The following is a 23,478-nucleotide window of genomic DNA, read 5'->3' as shown; positions in this document are numbered from 1 at the left end:
CTATATTGACCATTTTTAAAACTCCATTATTTTAGTGCAGATCCTGTAAATGCTGAATGACTACAACAATTTGTGACACTTCTGGAAAGTGACTGTATCATATTTGCTCTTCAAGGCTGTACTTCTGACTGTGTCTGTCTTGATGTTTTCATTCAGCTCCCAGTCAAAGCACTTTGCGTCAGTCACAGCAGCAGATCTCTCCTCCAGTCACACTCTGTCTTCCACCATCACACTGGTGTTTAACAGCAGCTGGAAGAGCCTCGGTTTGTCAGCTCAAGGCAGTCAAACACTCTGTTCTCCTTAAATGAAAGCTGTAGGGTTATGTTAGGGTTGGAGGGAAAAGTGTTATTGCCTGCACCGAAGCTCATTTTCTTCTCCCCGCCCCTCGAAATAATGCTGTTGTACTGCTCTTTCTGACTCATGTTCCCCAGGATAGCTAACAGAATTGGTAATATTGATGAATTTGCGTCAAATGTCTACCAAGCAAAATCAGTTGACAGAACGTTTTTTTGTTTGTTTTTTAAATACAATCATGCAGATTGCAATGAAATTTTTTAATGGACATTTTAGCGTTACAAGTTGTTCTGTAGCACCTCATAATGTAGGTTTTGCACAAACCCAGTGGGATGAACACACACTGCAAACGTGCACAGTAGAGAAAACAATGGACCACAATATTAGTTTCCTGCAGCTTTGTCAAACATCAACATTAATACACCTTGACCTTTTCAACGACCTGCACAAATCTGTCTGTCTACCACACACACAACAGGATTAGTGCCTTTTGATCCATTAATGGATAATGTGGGTCAAAACAAAGTGAGCGAGCCTAAAAAAAGAAAAAAAATTGAGCACACAGCACAAAAACACCAGCAGAGAAGCTTAAAGGGATCCCATCGTGCAAAATCAGTTTTTATCAACTAGTGCAGGGGGCAACAGAAAAATCACAAAAACGTGGATAAAAGCACGAACATTGGCATAATTTGCAAATCTGATTGATTGGCCACTCATTTCAAAAGGCTGAATCCACGTAAGGCCCCGGGCCCAGACTGTGTCTCTCCTGCCACCCTGATACACTGCGCTGATGAGCTGGCCCCAGTCTTCACGGGGATCTTCAACACCTCCCTGGAGTCATGCCATGTTCCAGTCTGTTTCAAGTCCTCAATCATAGTTCCAGTCTCCAAGAAACCACACGTCACTGGACTTAATGACTACTGTCCTGTGGCTCTCACGTCTGTAGTCATGAAGACCTTCGAACGCCTGGTTTTATCCCACCTGAAGTCCATCACCGACCCCCTCCTGGACCCCCTGCAGTTTGCCTAGAGAGCCAACAGGTCTGTAGATGACGCCATAAACCTGGCCCTGCACTCCATCCTGCAGCACCTGGACTCCCCAGGAACCTACGCTAGGATCCTGTTTGTGGACTTCAGCTCTGCATTCAACACCATCCTTCCAGCTTTGCTCCAAGACAAGCTTTCTCTGCTCCACGTGCCCGACTCCACCTGCAGGTGGATCACAGACTTCCTGACGGACCGGAGTCAGCGTGTGAGGCTGGGAAAGAATGTCTCGAACACTCGGGCTCTCAGCACAGGATCTCCACAGGGCTGTGTCCTTTCCCCTCTGCTCTTCTCCCTCTACACTAACTGCTGCACCTCCAGCCACGACTCTGTAAAGCTCATCAAGTTTGCGGACGACACCACCCTCATTGGACTCATTTCGGATGGGGATGAGTCTGCCTACACGAGGGAGGTGGACTGGCTGGTGACCTGGTGCAGCAGCAACAACTTGGAGCTCAACGCCCAGAAAACAGTGGAGATGATCGTGGACTTCAGGAAAGCCACAGCCCCCCCGCCCTCCCTCACCCTCACCAACAGCCCCATCACCACTGTGGTCTGTCACCGCTTCCTCGGCACCACCATCACCCAGGACCTCAAGTGGGAGTCAACCATCAGCTCCCTCATCAAGAAGGCCCAGCAGAGGATGTACTTCCTGCGGCAGCTGAAGAAGGCCAAGCTGCCTGTCCAGCTGATGGTGCAGTTCGAGTCCATCCTCTGCTCCTCCATCACGGTGTGGTACGCCGGGGCCACAGCCAGGGACAGACAGACTGCAGCGCATTGTGGCCTCTGCTGAGAAGGTGATCGGCTGTAGCCTTCCATCTCTCCACGACCTGCACGTCTCCAGGACTCTGGGCTGAGCAGGTCGGATCACAGCTGACCCTTCTCACCCTGCACACAGTCTATTCAAAACACTCCCCTCGGGCAGGAGGCTACGGTCCATCCGGACCAGAACCTCCCGCCATAATAACAGTTTCTTCCCGTCTGCCGTTAGACTCATGAACACCTCATAACTCAGTCACCTTGAGCTTAACTCTGTCACTTTATCATTTTATCACGGGTCACTTTAGACAATGTACTTTGGTTTTTAATTGCACTCCTCCCACTGCACTGTTTTTTCTGTTTCTCTGTTTTTCTGTTGCACACAGCCTTTTCATATTTCATATTTCTTTTTTTTAATCTTATATTTTATCTTATTTTGACACATATGTTATATTTTATCCTAGCATTTTATCTCTTCTTAATGTTGCACCATTGTACCGAAGCAAATTCCTAGTCTGTGAATCCTGTTCACTGGCAATAAACGTCTTCTGATTCTGCTTTAAAGCTAAGAGCAGAATTTTCCTGTTCTTCAGATGCACCTTACTTTAAGCAGGTTGATAAATCTGTGCACAGGTTCACAACCTAGGTTCCAACCCCCTTAGATGAGCACCAAAGATCCCAAGATTGGGCATGTTGTTTCATCTGCTCTGAGGCTGTCAAGATTAGAAATGCTAAAAAAAAAAAAAAAGTGTTAAAGTCATATAACGTACTTAATGGACAATCAAAGCTAATTAAAAAGCTTTTTTCATGAAACAAAGAAAAGACTAAAATTTTATGAGTTGAATTTTTTTTTTCTCCAAAATTACTTTATTGTTTTGGGGGGCGTGCATGTGGACTGGGGAGGGGGTCTCAACTTTTCTTAGATGTAAGTAGGAGAGGTTCCAAACAAATTAAAATACAGCCTTCAAAAAATGAAATAAAGGTAAACACGAGTGACACAATCCTATTTTTGTGCCTTTTTCTCTGGATGACTGCTGTGCACAGAAACCTTTACTCCACAGATAACCTCTCACTTCTGAGTTCACCATGTATGTAGCAGTTGTTGGTGCATCTGTCTCATGTCATGTTCAAACACACCCATAACCAAGTGCTGTTTTGTCTCTGTCCCTTACCTTTCACACAGATTACACACTGTGTAAATAGAACAGAAGAGCTAGATTACACACTGTAAATAACAGAAGAGCTAGGCATGCCCCAAATGCCATTACCCCATATGTTTTAGACTGTCAAGATTGGGCCCCCGATGACCTACTCTTAGAGTATAGGCTTTGCCTTTCCTTGTGCATCTTGTCGTTTTCCCTCCCTGGTGTGTCATGGTTGTCTCAGTCTGTTTCTGGGTTCCCTCCTGCGGCCTGCCCATCTGATCCTCTTCAGCTGCTGAGTCTGCTCACCTGCAACCTATATCAATTATATATACGAGGTCTGTCAATAAAGCAACGGTCCTTTTTATTTTTTCAAAAACTATATGGATTTCATTCATATGTTTTTACATCAGACATGCTTGAACCCTCGTGCGCATGCGTGAGTTTTTCCACGCCTGTCGGTGACGTCATTCGCCTGTGAGCACTCCTTGTGGGAGGAGTCGTCCAGCCCCTCGTCGGAATTCCTTTGTCTGAGAAGTTGCTGAGAGACTGGCGCGTTGTTTGATCAAAATTTTTTCTAAACCTGTGAGGCACATCGAAGTGGACACGGTTCGAAAAATTAAGCTGGTTTTCAGTGAAAATTTTAACGGCTGATGAGAGATTTTGAGGTGATTCTGTTGCTTTAAGGACTTTTCACGGTGCGAGACGTCGCGCTGCGCTCTCAGCCGCCGTCGTCAGCCTGTTCAAGCTGAAAACCTCCACATTTCAGGCTCTATTGATCCAGGACGTCGTGAGAGAACAGAGAAGTTTCAGAAGAAGTCGGTTTCAGCATTTTATCCGGATATTCCACTGTTAAAGGAGATTTTTTTAATGAAAGACGTGCGGACGGGTCCGCGCGTCGGGACGCAGCCGACGCGGTGCGGTGGCACAGGAAAAACACCTCCGTGTTGATAACCATTTGTAAAATCCAGGCGGCTTTTGATGGCTTTCAGTGGAGTGAGTATATGAGAAATTGTTTAACAGCAGGACATGTTCCAACTTGTCCTTAAGGCTTCCATCAGAGGTGTTTTTCCTGTGGCGGAGCGTCGCGTTGGCTGCGTCCCGACGCGCGGACCCGTCTGCACATCTTTCATTAAAAAAATCTCCTTTAACAGTGGAATATCCGGATAAAATGCTGAAACCGACTTCTTCTGAAACTTCTCTGTTCTCTCACGACGTCCTGGATCAATAGAGCCTGAAATGTGGAGGTTTTCAGCTTGAACAGGCTGACGACGGCGGCTGAGAGCGCTGAGCGACGTCTCGCACCGTGGGAAGTCCTTAAAGCGACAGAATCACCTCAAAATCTCTCATCAGCCGTTAAAATTTTCACTGAAAACCAGCTTAATTTTCGAACCGTGTCCACTTCGATGTGTCTCACAGGTTTAGAAAAAATTTTGATCAAACAACGCGCCAGTCTCTCAGCAACTTCTCAGACAAAGGAATTCCGACGAGGGGCTGGACGACTCCTCCCACAAGGAGTGCTCACAGGCGAATGACGTCACCGACAGGCGTGGAAAAACTCACGCATGCGCACGAGGGTTCAAGCATGTCTGACGTAAAAACATATGAATGAAATCCATATAGTTTTTGAAAAAAATAAAAAGGACCGTTACTTTATTGACGGCCCTCGTATATAATATATTGAAGTGGCTTGAATATATTCAAGCCACTGAAGTATTTAAGCGTGGCTCAGACATCCAGACACTGTCAGATCTTTCAGTCTCCAATGTGATACAGCCATCTAGGTCTTATCTCAGAGGATTTTTCATGGTTTGTATTTTTGGTGTTGTTTTCCTGAATGTCTGTTTACCTGTTTTCTCATTAGTTTGCTGGAGTCTTCTTTCTCCTTAGTAGTTACTGAGACACAGCAGGGTGTTAGTTCATAATCATCACACCAAAAACAAGTTTACCTTAGTTGTCAGGAAAATTTTTCAATCAAATTTAAGCAAAACTGTGCCGCGCGGGTCCCTCCCGCTGCGGCCTTCACCCACTTTGCCTCAGTTCGGATGACAGACTGCTTCAAGTTTAGTGCACATAAACAATGTCAAATGTATATGTGTTGTCTTTAATTCAGATGTGTGCCATTATTACGGTAAACTAGTAATGACTGTGAATTAATTGCTGTATTTTGTCTGAGGTAATTGGAGTGTAAATGTTATTTCGTTGTTGTTGCACTTGTGTAATGACAATAAATTTCATCTCTCTCAAAACCTCTGGACTGTGAATCATTTAAGCTCAAGACCGGCTTCCAACAACTCAGTGGTTGTTGAGATCTGAGTGGGTCAATTATGTTGTTTCTGGCTGTTCCTGTGCAAAATTAGTTGAAGCAAATAAATCAGAGCCGAAATTGAGATAGTTTGATCAGTAATTCTTGAATCGCAATCCGGATCTTTTTTATTCTTCCTTAACAGATGGGGCATCTCCATGAATTGTCAAAGGAAGCCTGCGTAAAGAGCGGTGATGAATTAATTCTGACAGAGTGCAGAGTTGATTTAACACCAGGCCTTTTGGTGTGTAAGTGTGCTGTGAGTGCCCCCTCTGGTGACAAAGTGAGACAACCAGAGAGAGAGTCTGGGAGAGGAACAGCTGTTCAGCATCACAGTGAGGCACTGAATAGAATAAGAATAATAAAAATAAATAAAAAACAGAGAGAATTATACGACCAACTTAAAAAAAAAAAAATGCTTTAACAGATACTCAAATGAATTTGGCTGATTAAAATTAACAAGTAATGAATTAAACTTAACTTCATTTGGACAAAGTTAATAAATCTGAGTGTTACGCAGTAAAGTGATTTCTTTGGGTTTTCTCTTTTTTCAGTGTAGGTTGAAGAGAGTAAATACTGAAAGTTGTGTTAGTTGTCCAGTCAGGTGTGACTCAAAGTTCTCAGCTCCTGCACTCAGTCACTCATCACCAGGAAAAGTACTTACCAGCTGCTCCTGATCAGCACATATCCATAAGTATAAGTGCAGCAATAAAGACACAGACGTTTGCCTTTGAGACACCATGGTCATTCTTTGTTGTAGCAGCTGTGACACGCTGACGAAAAAGTCCCACAGGCTGATCGCTTTATCTGCACCACTCAGTCTCTGGGCATGAGAGGCTATTTCTGACATCTGGTGTCAAAATACACAGCTGTTACACACAACACTGCATGTGTAATCTACATGTACTGTGAATCAGGTCACTGTAAGTAACGCCAAAATTCCTTTTTTTCTCTCACCAAAATAAAAGCTTGCAAATTATTTGAGACAAGAACAAATGGAGACTTCTAACATCCGCCAATCCGGATCACCTCCAAAAGTTAATGGCATTTTCCATGCCCTAATATCTAACTGTGGTGCAAATTTCATCAAAATCCATGCAGTAGTTTTGATGTAATCCTGCTAACAGACAGACAAATAAATACATGCCAATGACTATTTCTGTATTTATTTTATTTGGGAGAGGGAATTAGGTTACACTTTGGTTTGATTCCTTGTCACATTAGTGTCTGTCCTTGGACAAGACACTTACAGTAGCATTTGAATGTTTTTTGAGTTTTTAGGCTTATGAATTTTGTAATGACATCAAATAAAAAAAAATAATTTAGGATTCTTTATAGCGAAAACTAATTTCGCCATAACAAACATAAAGGTGTGCATTCTATGAAACTGAAGCTGAAAATTCACTTTTTTTAAAAAAAAAGTTCACCATGCAGCTGTATAACTGATGATGCAAGAGTTAAAAGTTGAGCAATTTCTTCAATCACAACCACAGATGTCTATATATAGCTCAGGACATATTCAGTGACTTGGAAATCTTCATGTATCCATCCCATGAACTTCTCTAAAGAAAACTGGCTGTAAAAGTGGTGATTTAATAGGGTTATAGTTAAGGGTGTGCATACTTATTGTTTTGACTTTTATGTTATTCATGTCATGTTGTAGACATTAGTTTTCACGGCAACATTTTGTAACCCTTCAAGCCCTCAGGGTATTTTCAGTACCTTAAGAACTTTCCTTGTTAAGGTACTTTCTTTAGTATAATGCCCATGTGTTGCATGTCAAAATGTTCAGAACAATCTCAGCTTTCTGAAAGTGAGAGATTTATTGTCTTTTTCTCAAATAATGTGTAAATATGTGCTCCATTCATATAAATATATTGACAAGTTGGATGCAGGAGAGCATTTTTAGAACTCTAAGTGTTAATATAAAAGAAGGTGTTGTGAAAAGTGTAGGAACACGGACCCACAACAGGGGGTGCAAATGAACGGACAATGGAATAAGCCGAAAATATAACAATTTAATGTTGTGAATGTGCACAACAGAGCAACAGACAACACAATTGAGATCAACAGTCAAATTAGTCACAGTGATGTGTGAGCAGGCTCGAGGATAGAAGACGCCCATCCAGAAAAGAGCCGGATCCCACACGCCTTCCACTCCACCGGATCTGAAGCAACCCTGGAGCCACCAAGCGCTGGGTCCCCAGGTGGCCACTGCGTCCGGCTGTCAGATCGGGTACTGCCGGCAGGAAGAACAGACAGGTGATGGTGGGTGCGTGAACACCCAGCAAACAGTTCAGTATAAAGGTGGAAAGCACCTCCACCTCTCAATCACAATGTTTATGTGCAGATCCTGTTGGCAAAGTACGTAGCCTCCAACCGAGGAGCGGAGTACACCAACTCCCCACACACGACTACTCAGTACAAAACAGGAACGTCTGCAAAAAATACTTGTACACACAGAAGTAAGGACGTCACTAATGTGATACTTTAGGCTGAGCGGTTTACCTGTTCGGTAGACGATTTCTCGGCAGTGAGGTGAAGATGCTGCCCGGCTCTTATGGAGGTGTGGATGATGATGATGAGTGACAGCTGGCGTTGTTGACAGCTGCCACTCCCGGTTGCTCCGGCGCCCTCTTGTGCCTGAAGCCAGCACTTCAGGCAGGTCGCCCTCTGGTGGTGGGCCAGCAGTACCTCCTCTTCAGCGGCCCACACAACAGAAGGCTCAAGGGCTCAGAAACATTCAAGCGCGACTGTTATCTGTATTATCTACGTCCACCCAGATATAAATGGGTACCAGTCTGGTCTGTGGAAGTAACCTGCATGAAGTGGTGTCCAGTCCAGGGGGACTCAGACTTAAATCCACTTTACGCAAAACCCCTAAGAAGACAGAATAAAGACCTATGGAAGCAACAACCAACCCAACAACAGCCATCCTACTTTTGACCAAATGACCGTAACAGATAATGCTTTTGTTTTCTGTCACAGCTGCAGCTACATATAGCTCATGTGTGTTAAGCGGTAACAGCAACAAGGATTCTGTTATTTTTAAACTGCCAGGATCCCTCACTGCACAACTCTGCTGACCAAGCAGTCAGAAAGTTGCCTGAAAGCAAAGCCATACATACAAAACACAGACCAAATGCTTCAAAATCTTTGAATTTGTGTACAGATCTAAGTTAATGAATATAAGTAACACATGTAAGCACTTTTCAAAAATATTTCTTTTTGGTGACAAAATCAGATTATTTCTTATAAATGGTTTCCAATTCCTAACACTATATGTATGTGCATTTTAGTCATCTTTTCTTTCATTAATGTTTTTCTTCATTGAATTATCCTTTGTGTTACTGTGTTTATGTTGTATTTACTGGACAGTGCACCTACAAAGAATTCAAGGTTATTGTTTTCAGTAACCTTTATAATTTGGTGAGTTTACTTCAAGAAATAATAGTAAAAAATTCTCATTGCTGATTTTTGTTTTACTGTATTTGGGATATTTGGACATTTTAAGTTAGAATATCTATTGACATGCAAACTTTTGCACAGGACTGTAATTTTGTAATTTTCTTCCCCACTGAAGTAAAAAAATGCCAAAAAAAAAAAAAAAATTGATATAGTAGTTCACAGTGAATTGTAAGCCAGTACTGGATTTTAGCAATCAATTGTTAATTTGTTTTGGCGTGGGTGATGCTACTTAGCTAGCGGAGCCCGGAAACTACATTTTCTCCTTATGCTAACTTAGCTAGTGGGTGTACTTTAACAAACATTTCTGACAGTGTTCATCTACATCACATACAAATGGAATCTGACATTTTATGAGTTTATTTATTTAAATTCAATGAAAGTGATCAATTAAATGATTTTGTGGTGCATGAGTTTGAAAAATCTTTGAATACATTTTTTAACAATTTGCTAAAATGTTATACATCCAATCTGCTATCACATTAGCACCGATCCTAAAGGGACATATATATCAAAATAAATCTCCCTCTCACTGCCCACAGGGAGGGTGGTATGTGTGTTCCTCAAACTCGGGTCCTCTACCAGAGGCCTGGGAGTTTGAGGGTTCAGCGCAATATCTTAGCGGTTCCTAGGACTGCACTCTTCTGGACAGAGACCTCTGATGTTGTGCCTGAAATCTGCTGGAGACGCTCTTCCAGTTTGGGAGTTACAGCCCCAAGTGCTCCTATTGCCATTGGGACCACTTGAGACTTTACCCTCCACGTCTGCTCCAGTTGCTCCTTCAGCCCTTGGTACTTCTCCATTTTCTCATATGCCTTTCTGATGTTGCTGTCAGCTGGGATTGCCACATTGATCACAACTGTGTTTTGTTTTTTTTTTCCTTTGTCAACCATGACTATGTCTGGTTGGTTGGCCAGCAGCTGCTTGTTTGTCTGGAATTTTACAACCCCAATTCCAATGAAGTTGGGACATTGTGTAAAATGTAAATATAAACAGAATACAATGATTTGCAAATCCTTTTCTACCTATATTCAATTGAATACACCACAAAGACAAGATTTTTAATGTTCAAACTGGTAAACTTTATTGTTTTTGTGCAAACATTTGCTCATTTTGAAATGGGTGCCCGCAACATATTTCAAAAAAGCTTGGACAGTGGTATGTTTACCACTGTGTTACATCACCTTTCCTTCTAACAACACTCAATAAGCATTTGGGCACTGAGGACAATAATTGTTGAAGCTTTGTAGGTGGAATTCTTTCCCATTCTTGCTTGATGTATGACTTCAGTTGTTCAACAGTCCGGGGTCTCCGTTGTCGTATTTTGCGCTTCATAATGCGCCACACATTTTTAATGGGTGACAGGTCTGGACTGCAGGCAGGCCAGTCTAGTACCTGCATTCTTTTACTACGAAGCCACGCTGTTGTAACACGTGCAGAATGTGGCTTGGCATTGTCTTGCTGAAATAAGCAGAGACGTCCCTGAAAAAGACGTTGCTTGGATGGCAACATGTGTTGCCATCATGAAAGCCTTTGCCTTTAATCAGCATTATACCTTTATTAATTCATTTACTCAACTTTAAAACTGAGGACTTCCCCTCGTAGAATTTAAACCATTTAGTTATTTTTTACATGTTAAGCATTTTATTTCACCATATCTTTGGGGGAAAAAAAAGCTGTACTGGTGGTTTAACATGCAGTACTGGGATTGCAAATGTAGATTTTAAGTTTATTTGTGATGCCCAAAGCATTGAGCTGTGAGAGGTCTCTAAGGATAAGTAAAAAAAAAACATTATCAATTGTGTAATAATGTTTAAAATGACCCACAAAATTTTTTGTTTTATTAGATTTAAAAATAAAGTTGAAGGATTTAAATTATACATTAATCTTCTGAGCTATGACACATTAAAGGTCATCTGTCATTTGACCTTGACTTTCACCCAATACCAAGGGTGGCGTTTAGCAAAGCCAACAAACAGACTGGCAAACGTGGCTCTATCGCCAGTGATTGGCCTTTGAAAAATTTGACCCCACGTCCATATGTACAAGGGGCCACTGAGAAATTTTGAGCCTGACCCAGAAAAAGAATAGTGTGGTTCTAAATACAAAGTGAATCAAAATTTCACATATTACTGAGATTTGTTGGTTTCTTAGAATGCAAAGGACAGAACCACACCCTACTTTTTCTGGGTCTGCCTCAAAACTTCTAAATCGCCCTTTGAATATCGTGTTTGGTGTAATTTGGAGTGGAAAAAATTTAATTTTGACCTTTGATCCCAGTGATTGACCTTTGGCAAACTTTATATTTCCAGAGCAATTCTAGAACCCACCTACATATGTTTGCCACATTTGGTGGACAGTGTGAAAAATATAAGAAACACTAAAATTTTTGCTTTCTGACCTTCATGATCTTGACCAAAAACTAACCCTTTAATAGACATTCCAGCGTAGGCCTTCATTCACATACCAAGTATGGTTGAAATGGACCAAAGGATCAAGTAGGAGGGGAACAAACAGAGTTGTTGCTCAGATTGTAATATGGTGTATGTACCTCATCTTAGTCCTGTGTGTCAACCAAAATTGTGACTAAAAGTCAGGGTGGGCAGCAGAAGGTTTTCAGATTTCAAAGTGGATTTCAGTGTTAATTGTGCAAAACGCATGCAGACTGAGGTGTTTTCCCTTTGAAGTTGAGATCAGGGGCGGGGGGATTGAATGCACTGTTTAACTGTCCAACAGAAAATTTATGATTGAGAATAGTGATTAGTGATTTTCCAGTCAGGCTGGAATTTGAACCGAGGATCTTCTGGTCTCAAGCCCAACGCCTTAACCACTAGACCATCACCTCCCTCATAGAGTCCAAGTCTCCACCAACACTAGTTTCCAATTCTACAAATTTTGACCTTGGAATAAAATTTAAGGTCAAAGTCCTGTTAGAAGTGGCTTTTTGTGAGCTAAATAAGATGTGATCAGATGACAAGAGTATTTATTTATTTCATGCACTTGAAGTTTTGATGTGGTATTGTTATGTTTTTATTTCCTCTTTCAACTTTTTGGTTTCCGATTTCTTTTTCAGATTATTTTCACAGAACATTGGTTAGCTCTGCTGTGCACATTTTGTCATTGCTTTTTGGCAGTTGGTTTCTGACTGAAAACTGGAAGACAAACAGGCACAAAACTGGAACCTCTTGTTGTGTGGGCCGCCAGAAGAGGTACTGCTGGCCCACCACAGCCGGGAGTGACAGCTGTCAGGAATTAATGCCTGACAGCTGTCACACATTCTTCATCATCACACTCCATAAAGACCAGACGTCATCTCCACCTCGTTGCCGAGATATCGTACTTCATTGTAGGTAATATCCTCAGCCTTTTTGTGTTTATCTGTAATCTGTACATTGTGAGTGTTTGCAGGCGTACCGGTCCCTTGTTTTGTGGAAGCTGAGTGAGTGCAGGACGGCACTCTTTTTCTCTGAGGGATCACTGCAAACACATCAGCATATTGAGTGAGAGGTGGAGGTGGCATTCCCACCGTTGTTGTTACTGGGTGTACACACACCCACACTTGACTGTCTTTGTTCTCGCCAGCAGTACCAGATCCGACAGTCGGGGACGGTGATCACCTGGGAATTCGGGACTTGGCGGCTCCAGTATTCTCTGGGTTCGGTGGCGGAGGAAATCGTGTGGTTCCGGTTCATCTCAGGACAGACGTCTTCTATCCTCGAGCCTGCCCACACGTCACCTTTGTGATTTGACTGTAATTATATTCTGAGGTTGTCTGTATATTCGTTGTGCACGTTTCACAACATTAAATTGTTACTTTTTGGCTCATCTATTGGCCGTTCATTTGCGCCCCCTGTTGTGGGTCCGTGTCACTACACTTTCACAACACCTCTATCCAATTTTGGTGGTGTAGGTAAATCCATAACAAAAAAAAGAGTGATTGAGGTACTTTTGATTGAGATATAATGTAAAATGTTCACCAAATGGGCTTTTCAACATTAAATTCAAATGTTCACCAACTCCAGATCCAGAGGTGTCAAATCCAGCTCTGTCCAGCCACATTTGTTCCATCTTCCCAATAAACCAGCTGACTGTAATTAGTTCAGCTCTTCAGGTAGGTGGAAGAGCTAATTATTGAGATCACCTGTTTTAGGCGCAGAAGGAGAAGCAACACATGGGAGGGTTTTTACTTTCTGAAGCCGGATTTGACACCTCTGTCCAGATCAAACTTTGTCAGCTGATACTGAGCATCAGTCTGCACCTCACTTTCAAATATGAGAGTGACTGGGTCATGTTTGATTAAAATGGGGTTGTGTTAAATTTCAAGGTCCACAAAATCTGTAATCTGGATCAGATTCAGAGCAAACTGTCACTCGGTAAAGGATATATAACGGCTGAGTGGATCCTTGTCATTTGATTGGTGGCTTGTATGCCATGTGACATATACTCAACAAAAATATGAACGCAACACTTTTGGTTTTGCTCCCATTTTGTATGAGATGAACTCAAAGATCTAAAACTTTTTCCACATACACAATATCACCATTTCCCTCAAATATTGTTCACAAACCAGTCTAAATCTGTGATAGTGAGCACTTCTCCGTTGCTGAGATAATCCATCCCACCTCACAGGTGTGCCATATCAGGATGCTGATTAGACACCATGATTAGTGCACAGGTGTGCCTTAGACTGCCCACAATAAAAGGCCACTCTGAAAGGTGCAGTTTTGTTTTATTGGGGGGGATACCAGTCAGTATCTGGTGTGACCACCATTTGCCTCATGCAGTGCAACACATCTCCTTCGCATCATCCGTGAAGAGAACACCTCTCCAACGTGCCAGACGCCAGCGAATGTGAGCATTTGCCCACTCAAGTCGGTTACGACGACGAACTGGAGTCAGGTCGAGACCCCGATGAGGACGACGAGCATGCAGATGAGCTTCCCTGAGACGGTTTCTGACAGTTTGTGCAGAAATTCTTTGGTTATGCAAACCGATTGTTTCAGCAGCTGTCCGAGTGGCTGGTCTCAGATGATCTTGGAGGTAAACATGCTGGATGTGGAGGTCCTGGGCTGGTGTGGTTACACGTGGTCTGCGGTTGTGAGGCTGGTTGGATGTACTGCCAAATTCTCTGAAACGACTTTGGAGACGGCTTATGGTAGAGACATGAACATTCAATACACGAGCAACAGCTCTGGTTGACATTCCTGCTGTCAGCATGCCAACTGCACGCTCCCTCAAATCTTGCGACATCTGTGGCATTGTGCTGTGTGATAAAACTGCACCTTTCAGAGTGGCCTTTTATTGTGGGCAGTCTAAGGCACACCTGTGCACTAATCATGGTGTCTAATCAGCATCTTGATATGGCACACCTGTGAGGTGGGATGGATTATCTCAGCAAAGGAGAAGTGCTCACTATCACAGATTTAGACTGGTTTATGAACAATATTTGAGAGAAATGGTGATATTGTGTATGTGGAAAAAGTTTTAGATCTTTGAGTTCATCTCATACAAAATGGGAGCAAAACCAAAAGTGTTGCGTTTATATTTTTGTTGAGTATATATTTTGCCGTTGTTTCATTGACCGTGCAATAGTTCTTTTTTAGCGTGCAATTTGAAAAGTGCTATTGCACACCCCAATGACCGCGCATGCTCACACTACTGAGGGTGGCGTTTCGCTAAACAGTTTGTTTTACTGGTGGATGATGATCTGAAGGAGCTAACTGACTCTATTAATTCTTCCAACACAAAAAAACAAATCCACCAAGTCGCAAGCCATCTGGAGGCACGAAGAGCTGTTAGGACGAAAAGATGGACGTGAGGAAAGGAGACAGCAGTCTGTGTACGGCATCACGGACTGCTGAGAACAGTTTTGGACTCCTATTTAAAGTTCGTGTTGAACAGTTAAGCACCAGTGATGCACATCAAAATGTAAGTTCCTTTCCTGTTTATAAATAAAATATCAAATGAGAAGGAACTATTTTTGCCATTATATATAACAAATAATGAATGTTTAATTCTTTCAATGGAATGAATATAAAATATTCGTACCACTGAACTCAGACATTCATTATTTGTATACCATCCTGCATAATACTCTCAAATCCAAGAGAAATTTGATCTTTCTTGACAGGTATGAATTTTTGAAAATTTGTTCAGTGTTAAAGAATAGGGATACCACCCCCCCCCCCCCCCCCCCCAAAAAAAAAAAAAAAATTCCAAGATTTTTTCCTGACTTTGACCTTCTCAAGAGGGACAATGTACATTAATGAACATCTTCTATTTAAAAATAATAAGAATTTAAAAATGTAAATGTACACATTTGCAGCCATAGGCTGATTTCTATTGTCAGTCCCCCTGAAAATTGATTCAGTTCAGTTGCCCATCTTATATGAATCCTCCATTTCATATAGAAATCCTCCATTTCCAAAAAAAAAAAAAAAAAAAAAAAAAAAAAAATCATGACTATTATATGAAAAAATTGTGGGTTCCAGGCTGTTTTCAAACAAAACAAATAGGGGTGGAAAAAAAAGACCCATGTTGTGATGCACATTCAGCACTGCTGATGGATGTAGACCATTAGAATGGACTGAGGTTCAGTGTTTCTTCATGGGAGCCTCCATCATTGGACTCAAGCCCAAATGAGTTTTCACATCAGTAACAGTGTAAACACATACAAAAACACACACGCATACACACAATCTGACCCCATGGGGAAAGTGAAAGAGCAGCTCTTGCCGTCCATTCACCACTGTTCACATGAACATCACTGCAAAGTCTGCAAAGTGGATTTACTTGAAATAAATAAATTAAACATGGTCAAGATGGTTTTGATTGAATTCAAACATTAGAGGAATTTGTGTTCCGTTTCTCTAAAAATGAACAAATTGCATCCACACTGATGTAGCACCTGATGCAGCAGAGAAAAGAAACGCTATAAATACTTTAAAAGTGCAGTGGCCACTAAAGCTTAGTGCAACAGTATTAGAGCTACAAAACACTCCATACAATAAGTAAAAAAAATGAAGGAAGCAGAGATTGCACAACACAGTGTGTGCTGTTTGTTGTCTTAAAGCCCAGTGACTTTGTTGGAAATGGAGAAAAACCCCGGAAGGTGGAGGAATAAGACAAAAAAAACACACCCACGCCCTCTGAAAGAAACACGTTTTTTATTTTTCTCTTCAGTTTCATGTTGCTGCGTTGTTGAGTTGCTGTGTACCCTGTGTCAAAATTAATCTGAATCTCTGGGGACAAATAGGAGAATGTGGATGTAGAGCACATTCCCATGATGCCTCACTGTTAACCAGAGCGCGAATTGTTCAGTACACTGACAACAAGGGGGGGTCCTTATACCATCGAGCACATTTCCATTCAACAATCTTGTGTAAGAAATTATCTTGATGAGTGAAAATGTCTACCATGTCTTTTGGCATTTCACGATTCAGCGTCACAAAATATACATTAATCTATTGGTTCGTGATATGGTCACAAAAACGGCCGCATTTTCGTAGCAGGAGCACAAATTCATTCAAATACATTCCATGATGGGAGCATGAAATGAAAACTGATGCAGGGGGGGCTATGGTTAGTAATAGCAAGATTAAAAAAATAAACTATCATGAAAATGTGACTCATTTCGTGACAGCCGCACGAAATAAAAAAGAAAAAAAAAAACCTTGTGAGATTCCACAGTAAAATCACCAGTGTTAAATTAACACTGCCAGTGTACATATGGTCCCACTCTGGTCAGAATGGGACCATATGTACACTGGCACTGTTAGTTTTACGCTGGTGATTTTACTGTGTTGTTTTGAAAATGTTTACACAGTCAAAATTGAATCCCCAAAAATGCAGGCAGTCAAAACACAGATGGTAGGTGCAAAAAAGGGATTTATTTATCCACAAAAATTCCAAAGTGCTAAACAATCCAAACAGTGACTAAAACAAGGCGGAGGGAACAGAGTTCAAACACAGGAGGTACTGGAGCAAAAACAGTATGGAAAGCAACTGGCAATCACAAAATACGTACAAACAGGAGAGCAGGAACCACAGTGAATCTACAAGCAACTCAAATGGGCTTAAATACAAAACCAACTGTTGAGCAAATAAATGACAGGTGTGTGCAGGAGTCAAAGGTCACAGAGAAACAGGAAAGTGGTGAAAAACTCAAAAGGTATGGAAGGTGAGGAAAGGAAACAACAATAAAATTACAAGAAAAGATGTCGAAACCCACAGAACCAAAATACAACTCCAAGTACACAAAGTGAAAACAACCGTTATATGAAGTATTGAGGAATTAGCCAACCCACTAGATAACCAAATCCAAATGAGGCAATAAACATAAAGGGGCATGTATTATAATGTGTAACTGTGCATTTTATATTGACGTATGCTGCAGTTATTTAATTTACTGATTATTTTTGTGCTGACAAAAAGCTTTAAATTTTGATAAAGAATCAAATACAATTGGTAATGTGTAAGTCTGAAGTTGTTTATGGTCTGTTTAATAATAATAATAAAAAACTAGAGCACCGCACTCATAGAGAGCAAACCTCCACCAACACTAGTCTCCAACTCCTCAAATGTCAGGAGTATACGAGGTCTGTGAGAAAAGTATCCGACCTTTTTATTTTATGCAAAACCTTCGTGCGCATGCGTGAGTTTTTCCACGCCTGTCGGTTGCGTCATTCGCCTGTGGGCAGGCTTTGAGTGAGCACTGGTCCACTCCTCTCGTCGTTGTTTCATTGCAAGGAAATGGCGGAATGATTTGGGCTTTGTTCCATCAGAATTTTTTTCAGAAACTGTTAGAGACAGGCAGCTGGAAACCATTAGAAAAATTTATCTGGCTTTCGGTGAAACTTTTACGGGCTTCACACAGAATAAGGAGTGTTACTACAGCTTTAAGGACGGCCCACAATGGCGCACGGCTCGCCGTGCTCCGAGCCGCCATCAAGAGGTAGAAACCACCACATCATTTCTAAACGGATGGCTGTGTGGAGCTGGGACCGTCGTGTGCAATTTCTCTGGTTATCACAAGAGCTGGACATCAGCCATTTTCCGGCAGATTTCACTTTTAACAAGAGATTTTGTCATGGAAAGCCGGGCGGAGGCTTCGCGCATAAAGACCGATTCGCTGATGAAGTGAGACAAAGGAACACCGTTTCGGAGTGTTAGAGGACAAGTTGGGACATGCCTATCTCGGCTTTCAGTGCTTACCAGTCGAGTGAGTATAAGAGAAATTGTGGAGAGCTGGGCATGTCCCAACTTGTCCTTTAACACTCCAAAACGGAGGTGTTCCTTTGTCTCGCTTCAAAAAGTAAAATAAGTGGGTGGGAAGCAGAATAAAGAATTTGTGGTCCTAGCTTATGCACTCACACTACAGAATACCCCCATAGTACAAACCAAAGAGGACAAGCAGGAGGCTGTTAAGAAAGACATTTGAACTTGTCAGTTGTGAGGTGAAAATTGCTGCTCTGTTACAAATGTCAGATGATTGGGGAAGTAAGACATTGACTATTATCAATGTCTTACTTCCCCAATCATCTGACATTCGTAAGGAAATGGCCCCCCCTGCATCTATGTAGACAAGTATTTCATATGGAAATATAAGCAAAACGTGCATGGACATGCAACATACAAGGTCTACAGACTGAGACCTGTCCATTTTTATTGATTTTTAAATATTTTGTGTAACAGTATTATATTCCGTGTATGTAATAACCAGTGCACTATACTTCATTCCATGAAACCACAGTCATCAGATCTATGCAGTAGTATGGGCACAATTTGGTGGGGGATAGGGGGGACATGTCCCCCCCCCAACACCTTTTCAACCAGGGGGGACAGAATATGGTATGCCCCCCCCCCCACACACACCTTCTGACATATATGTGTGTACTTGAAACATGCTATGCCAGTCTTATGTGCAAACCATGTCAGTCTTATGTGCAAAACCATGTCAGTCTTATGTGCAAAACCATGTCAGAATAGTATCTTTGTTTCTGCAAGTTTGTATTTTTAACAGCATTGACTTGTTTACAAAACCTGTTTCTTGTTTGTCATATTCAGAATTTTCTGGGACTGCATTTGCCCAGATTTGAAACCAAAAATAGTTGCCTCTAGGGACTAGTGTCTACAGATAAGTATCAATGGACCATATGCTAATTTACTAAATTCTGAAAGTTAGAAAAGGAAATCAGAAAAGCTATCTGGGACCTCAGAAAGTCCATCTGCAATTATTGCTTGATCTCCAAAATCAGTCTATGCAAGTGAAATTATTATTACTATTATTCAGTATGAGTGTTCGTCATTAGTGCCACTTCGAAAATTAAATTCATGATAAGTAATTTATCCTAAACTTATGATCTGTTGTTTTTTCAAACTTACGCAAAAACAAATCTTGAGAAAAAAAAGTACAGTATAGGATAGTTAATAATTATTAATTTCATATTTATGAATACATTTTACCACATTGCAGTTATTTTTTAATGAAAACTCAACCTATCATTCTTTTTGAGTTCTACACATGTGGTGATACCTTATCTACACCAGGATGTTAATAAAATCAATGCTGGCTATTCTCAGAATAAAGTACTTATATCCACAGTTTCAAATTGCATAAGTCAAATGGTGTCCACTTTATGGTCTTCTCAAATTACTGTTCTGGATGCTCAGAATGCATCTGAGCTTATCTAGAAACCCTTGGCTTCTGGGGGCCTAAAGCGGCCCCCAGACCCCCAGCCTATAGGCTTCGGCCATGCAGGCCTTGCACTTTGTCCCCCCCAATTACTAGTTCTAAATTGCACCCTTGTACAGTAGTATACCATAATACAGACATTACACAACCCAGTCTCACGGCATGTCGTGATTCAGCAGCATGAAATATACCTTTCTATTGGTTCATGATATTGTCACGAAAAGCACCTCATTTTCATCACGGCAGCACAAATTCATTCTAATACATTCCTTGATGGCTGCACAAAATTAAAAATGAAGGCGGGGGGGGGGGGGGGGTTATGGTTAGGACTGGGGGAAGGAGTAGGGTTAGTAATAGTGAGTTAAAAAAAAATCCCCATCACGAAAATTTTAATCATTTTGTGACAGAAGCACGAAAAAAAATAATGTGAGACTGGGCTGACATTACATTGTCAAATATTTGGCTGGGTTTATTTAGATATGTAACAGATAAAAGTAAAAAATAATAATTATAACTTACTAATTTGGTCCACTCAGCCCATCGTTGGGGATCTTGCAATTCTGTTAAAAAAGTGTTGAGGATGTATGGCAGATCGTAAATGCAATGTGTGGCACCTTGTTTGCACTCGTGTGCTGGGCAAATTTGCTTTTTCCACTTTTGCAGCCCACAAGTGCTGCTGTGGGTGACAACCATCCACTGAACACTGTGGACCTGGCGTGCTGCTTTAACACTGCGTAAAAGGACAGGATATAAATCAAACACACATGCAAGTAATGCGGATTTGTTTACTAAAGTCAGTAACCGTGAATGTTGACCTGCTGCAGAAAGTTTAAATTATCTTCATATTGGTAAGTAGATATTTAACTGTACAAATGGTTTTATAACCCTAAATCATAAGGTCTCAGTGGGATTCACAAGACAATATACATCCAGTGCAACACACAAAGGAATGTCTAGAAACACAAGTATTTATAATACAATGATAAATAACTTCTCGAAAAGTTGCTCATACATTGCAAGCACAACAAAACCACACACAGTTTGCTGTCTTATCACTAGAGGGCAGCACAGTCAAACGCACATATCTCTAAATTTAATACACAACTCTTTGTTTGAAAATACCAAAGGTGGGACAAAGTCACTGTCAAATCATTCTCAAGTCATCAACCTGAAAGTCCTAAATCAACTCTCAAGTCAGCTTGCAAACAATTGGTGGTCATTATGACTTGAGACTTGACTTTGGACTTGTTGATTCATGACTCGAGAGTGACTTGATGGTGACTTCATCCCACCTTTGGTAAATACTGTCCATGATATCTGCTGGAAAACAGTTACGGAAAGGTTTATAATAAGTGCAGCATACTGGCACAGAACCTTTAGCAATATTTACCTTAAAAAGGTAACCAACAACCCACGAGCATTTCTTGAAGATCCATAATGCATAGTCCTAAAGCGCCTCCCAAAGGGCAACAGTTCAAAAAGGTGGTGACCAAAAAGATGGAGTCTCTGAGGATGCTGGGAGCTCTCCTGAGCCAGTGTGTTATGTAGATGACTTCCAGAGAGAGAATAAACCAATCAGAATGTCACCTGTCATTCCCTTTAAGAGTCGTGTGCACTTGAAAGTGATGCATTGGATTTTACACTGAAAAAGATGTGGAGTGAAATTTACTTAAATCATTTTGGCAACACTGCTCCAACACCGCCTGTGACCCTTATAAGTGGGTATAGCGAATGAATGGATGGATGAAATCTTGGTCACACACATAAGCAGCTCTTCCCGCTGAGCCTCCTTCATAATGAGTATTTTGTTCAAGAATTGGTGAGAGCTCTCCAGTTTACACTTACAGCATCATGTTTAGGTGACTGTGGCTCAGCTGGTAGACCCAGTTAAGTAAAAGGTTGGTGGTTTGATTACCACTTGTATTTCCAAATCTCCTTGAGCAAGGGAGAAGACAAACTCCTGGACTGAGTGGATAAGAAACATCACTGCACAGTGGTTAAGAATATGTTGGAACATAATGGAGACTTTCAAAAACCTCTCTTCATGAGGTCTGAGTCAGTTTTAAAGTAGAATTTACTGTTTATGTGAGCTACATTTACTGACTAAAGAAAGAGAACACACCCAGATACATTTAGTCTTTTTTTCTGTATGAAAATTGTTACCAAATATGATGAAGATGAAGAGTCTGATGATGATGATGTGGCTGAATTTGAAGAGTCCAATGATGATGATGTGGCTGAAAATGAAGAGGCTGATGACGATGATGATGCACCTGAAGATGAAGAGTAATGATGATGATGATGCACCTGAAGATGAAGAGTCTAATGATGATGATGTGGCTGAAGATGAAGAGGCTGATGACGATGATGATGCACCTGAAGATGAAGAGTCTGATGACGATGATGATGCACCTGAAGATGAAGAGTCTAATGATGATGATGTGGCTGAAGATGAAGAGGCTGATGATGATGATGATGATGCACCTGAAGATGAAGAGTCTAATGATGATGATGTGGCTGAAGATGAAGAGTCTGATGACGATGATGATGCACCTGAAGATGAAGAGTCTAATGATGATGATGTGGCTGAAGATGAAGAGGCTGATGATGATGATGATGATGCACCTGAAGATGAAGAGTCTGATGACGATGATGATGCACCTGAAGATGAAGAGTCCAATGATGATGATGTGGCTGAAGATGAAGAGGCTGATGATGATGGTGATGCACCTGAAGATGAAGAGTCTAATGATGATGATGATGCACCTGAAGATGAAGAGTCTGATGATGATGATGATGATGTGGCTGAAGATGAAGAGTCTGATGATGATGATGATGATGTGGCTGAAGATGAAGAGTCTGATGATGATGATGATGATGATGATGCAGCTGAAGATGAAGAGTCTAATGATGATGATGTGGCTGAAGATGAAGAGTCTGATGATGATGATGATGATGATGTGGCTGAAGATGAAGAATCTGATGATGATGATGATGATGATGATGATGCAGCTGAAGGTGAAGAGTCTAATGATGATGATGTGGCTGAAGATGAAGAGTCTGATGATGATGATGATGATGATGCAGCTAAAGGTGAAGAGTCTGATGATGATCATGTGGCTGAAGATGAAGAGGTTGATGACGATGATGATGCACCTGAAGATGAAGAGGTTGATGACGATGATGATGCACCTGAAGATGAAGAGTCTGATGACGATGATGGTGATGCACCTGAAGATGAAGAGTCTAATGATGATGATGTGGCTGAAGATGAAGAATCTGATGATGATGATGATGCAGCTGAAGGTGAAGAGTCTGATGATGATCATATGGCTGAAGATGAAGAGGCTGATAATGATGATGAAGATGTAGCACAACTTAATGCTGTCAACAATGACTAAGCTCAAGAAGGCTGAAGGCATCAAGACATCTGGTTTGCATGTCTTCTGGTTGTTTACTTAAGAAGTAACATATTTGTTCCATTAATTGTATGCATGGTGCGTTGTATGGCCACAACCACACACAGACACAGGGTGATAAGAGTATCCTTCCTGTGAATTCAGCAGCCCACACCTGCTACAGCGACCTAGAGGGAAACAAGGGAGAAGCCTAAGGGTTTGTGTAAACCCTAAAAAAAATCAAATTTCTTTGTTTTTAAACAACAGAAAAAGCACCTAACCATTATCAGATCATTGAGTTCAACTTTACTAAACTATGGGGAGAATTCATTGTATTGATATGGACTAAATATTAATGCAAAGTCATGCTATCTCTTTA

At 41.3% G+C, this 23,478-nt stretch overlaps 1 long non-coding RNA gene across 1 annotated transcript; it reads right to left on the bottom strand.

Annotated features, from left to right (window-relative positions):
- Nucleotides 1–8,316: 8,316 nt before the first annotated feature.
- Nucleotides 8,317–18,390, bottom strand: LOC117518252. Its single transcript, XR_004562929.1, has 3 exons — nt 18,377–18,390; nt 17,976–17,982; nt 8,317–8,398 (listed from the first exon to the last, which is right to left on the bottom strand). It is a non-coding gene; the product is annotated as an uncharacterized LOC117518252 (long non-coding RNA).
- Nucleotides 18,391–23,478: the final 5,088 nt, after the last annotated feature.

This window comes from Thalassophryne amazonica, chromosome 10, assembly GCF_902500255.1.
Source record: "Thalassophryne amazonica chromosome 10, fThaAma1.1, whole genome shotgun sequence".
Taxonomy (NCBI): Eukaryota; Metazoa; Chordata; class Actinopteri; order Batrachoidiformes; family Batrachoididae; genus Thalassophryne; species Thalassophryne amazonica.
This window is presented reverse-complemented; position numbering and strand designations above follow the sequence as displayed.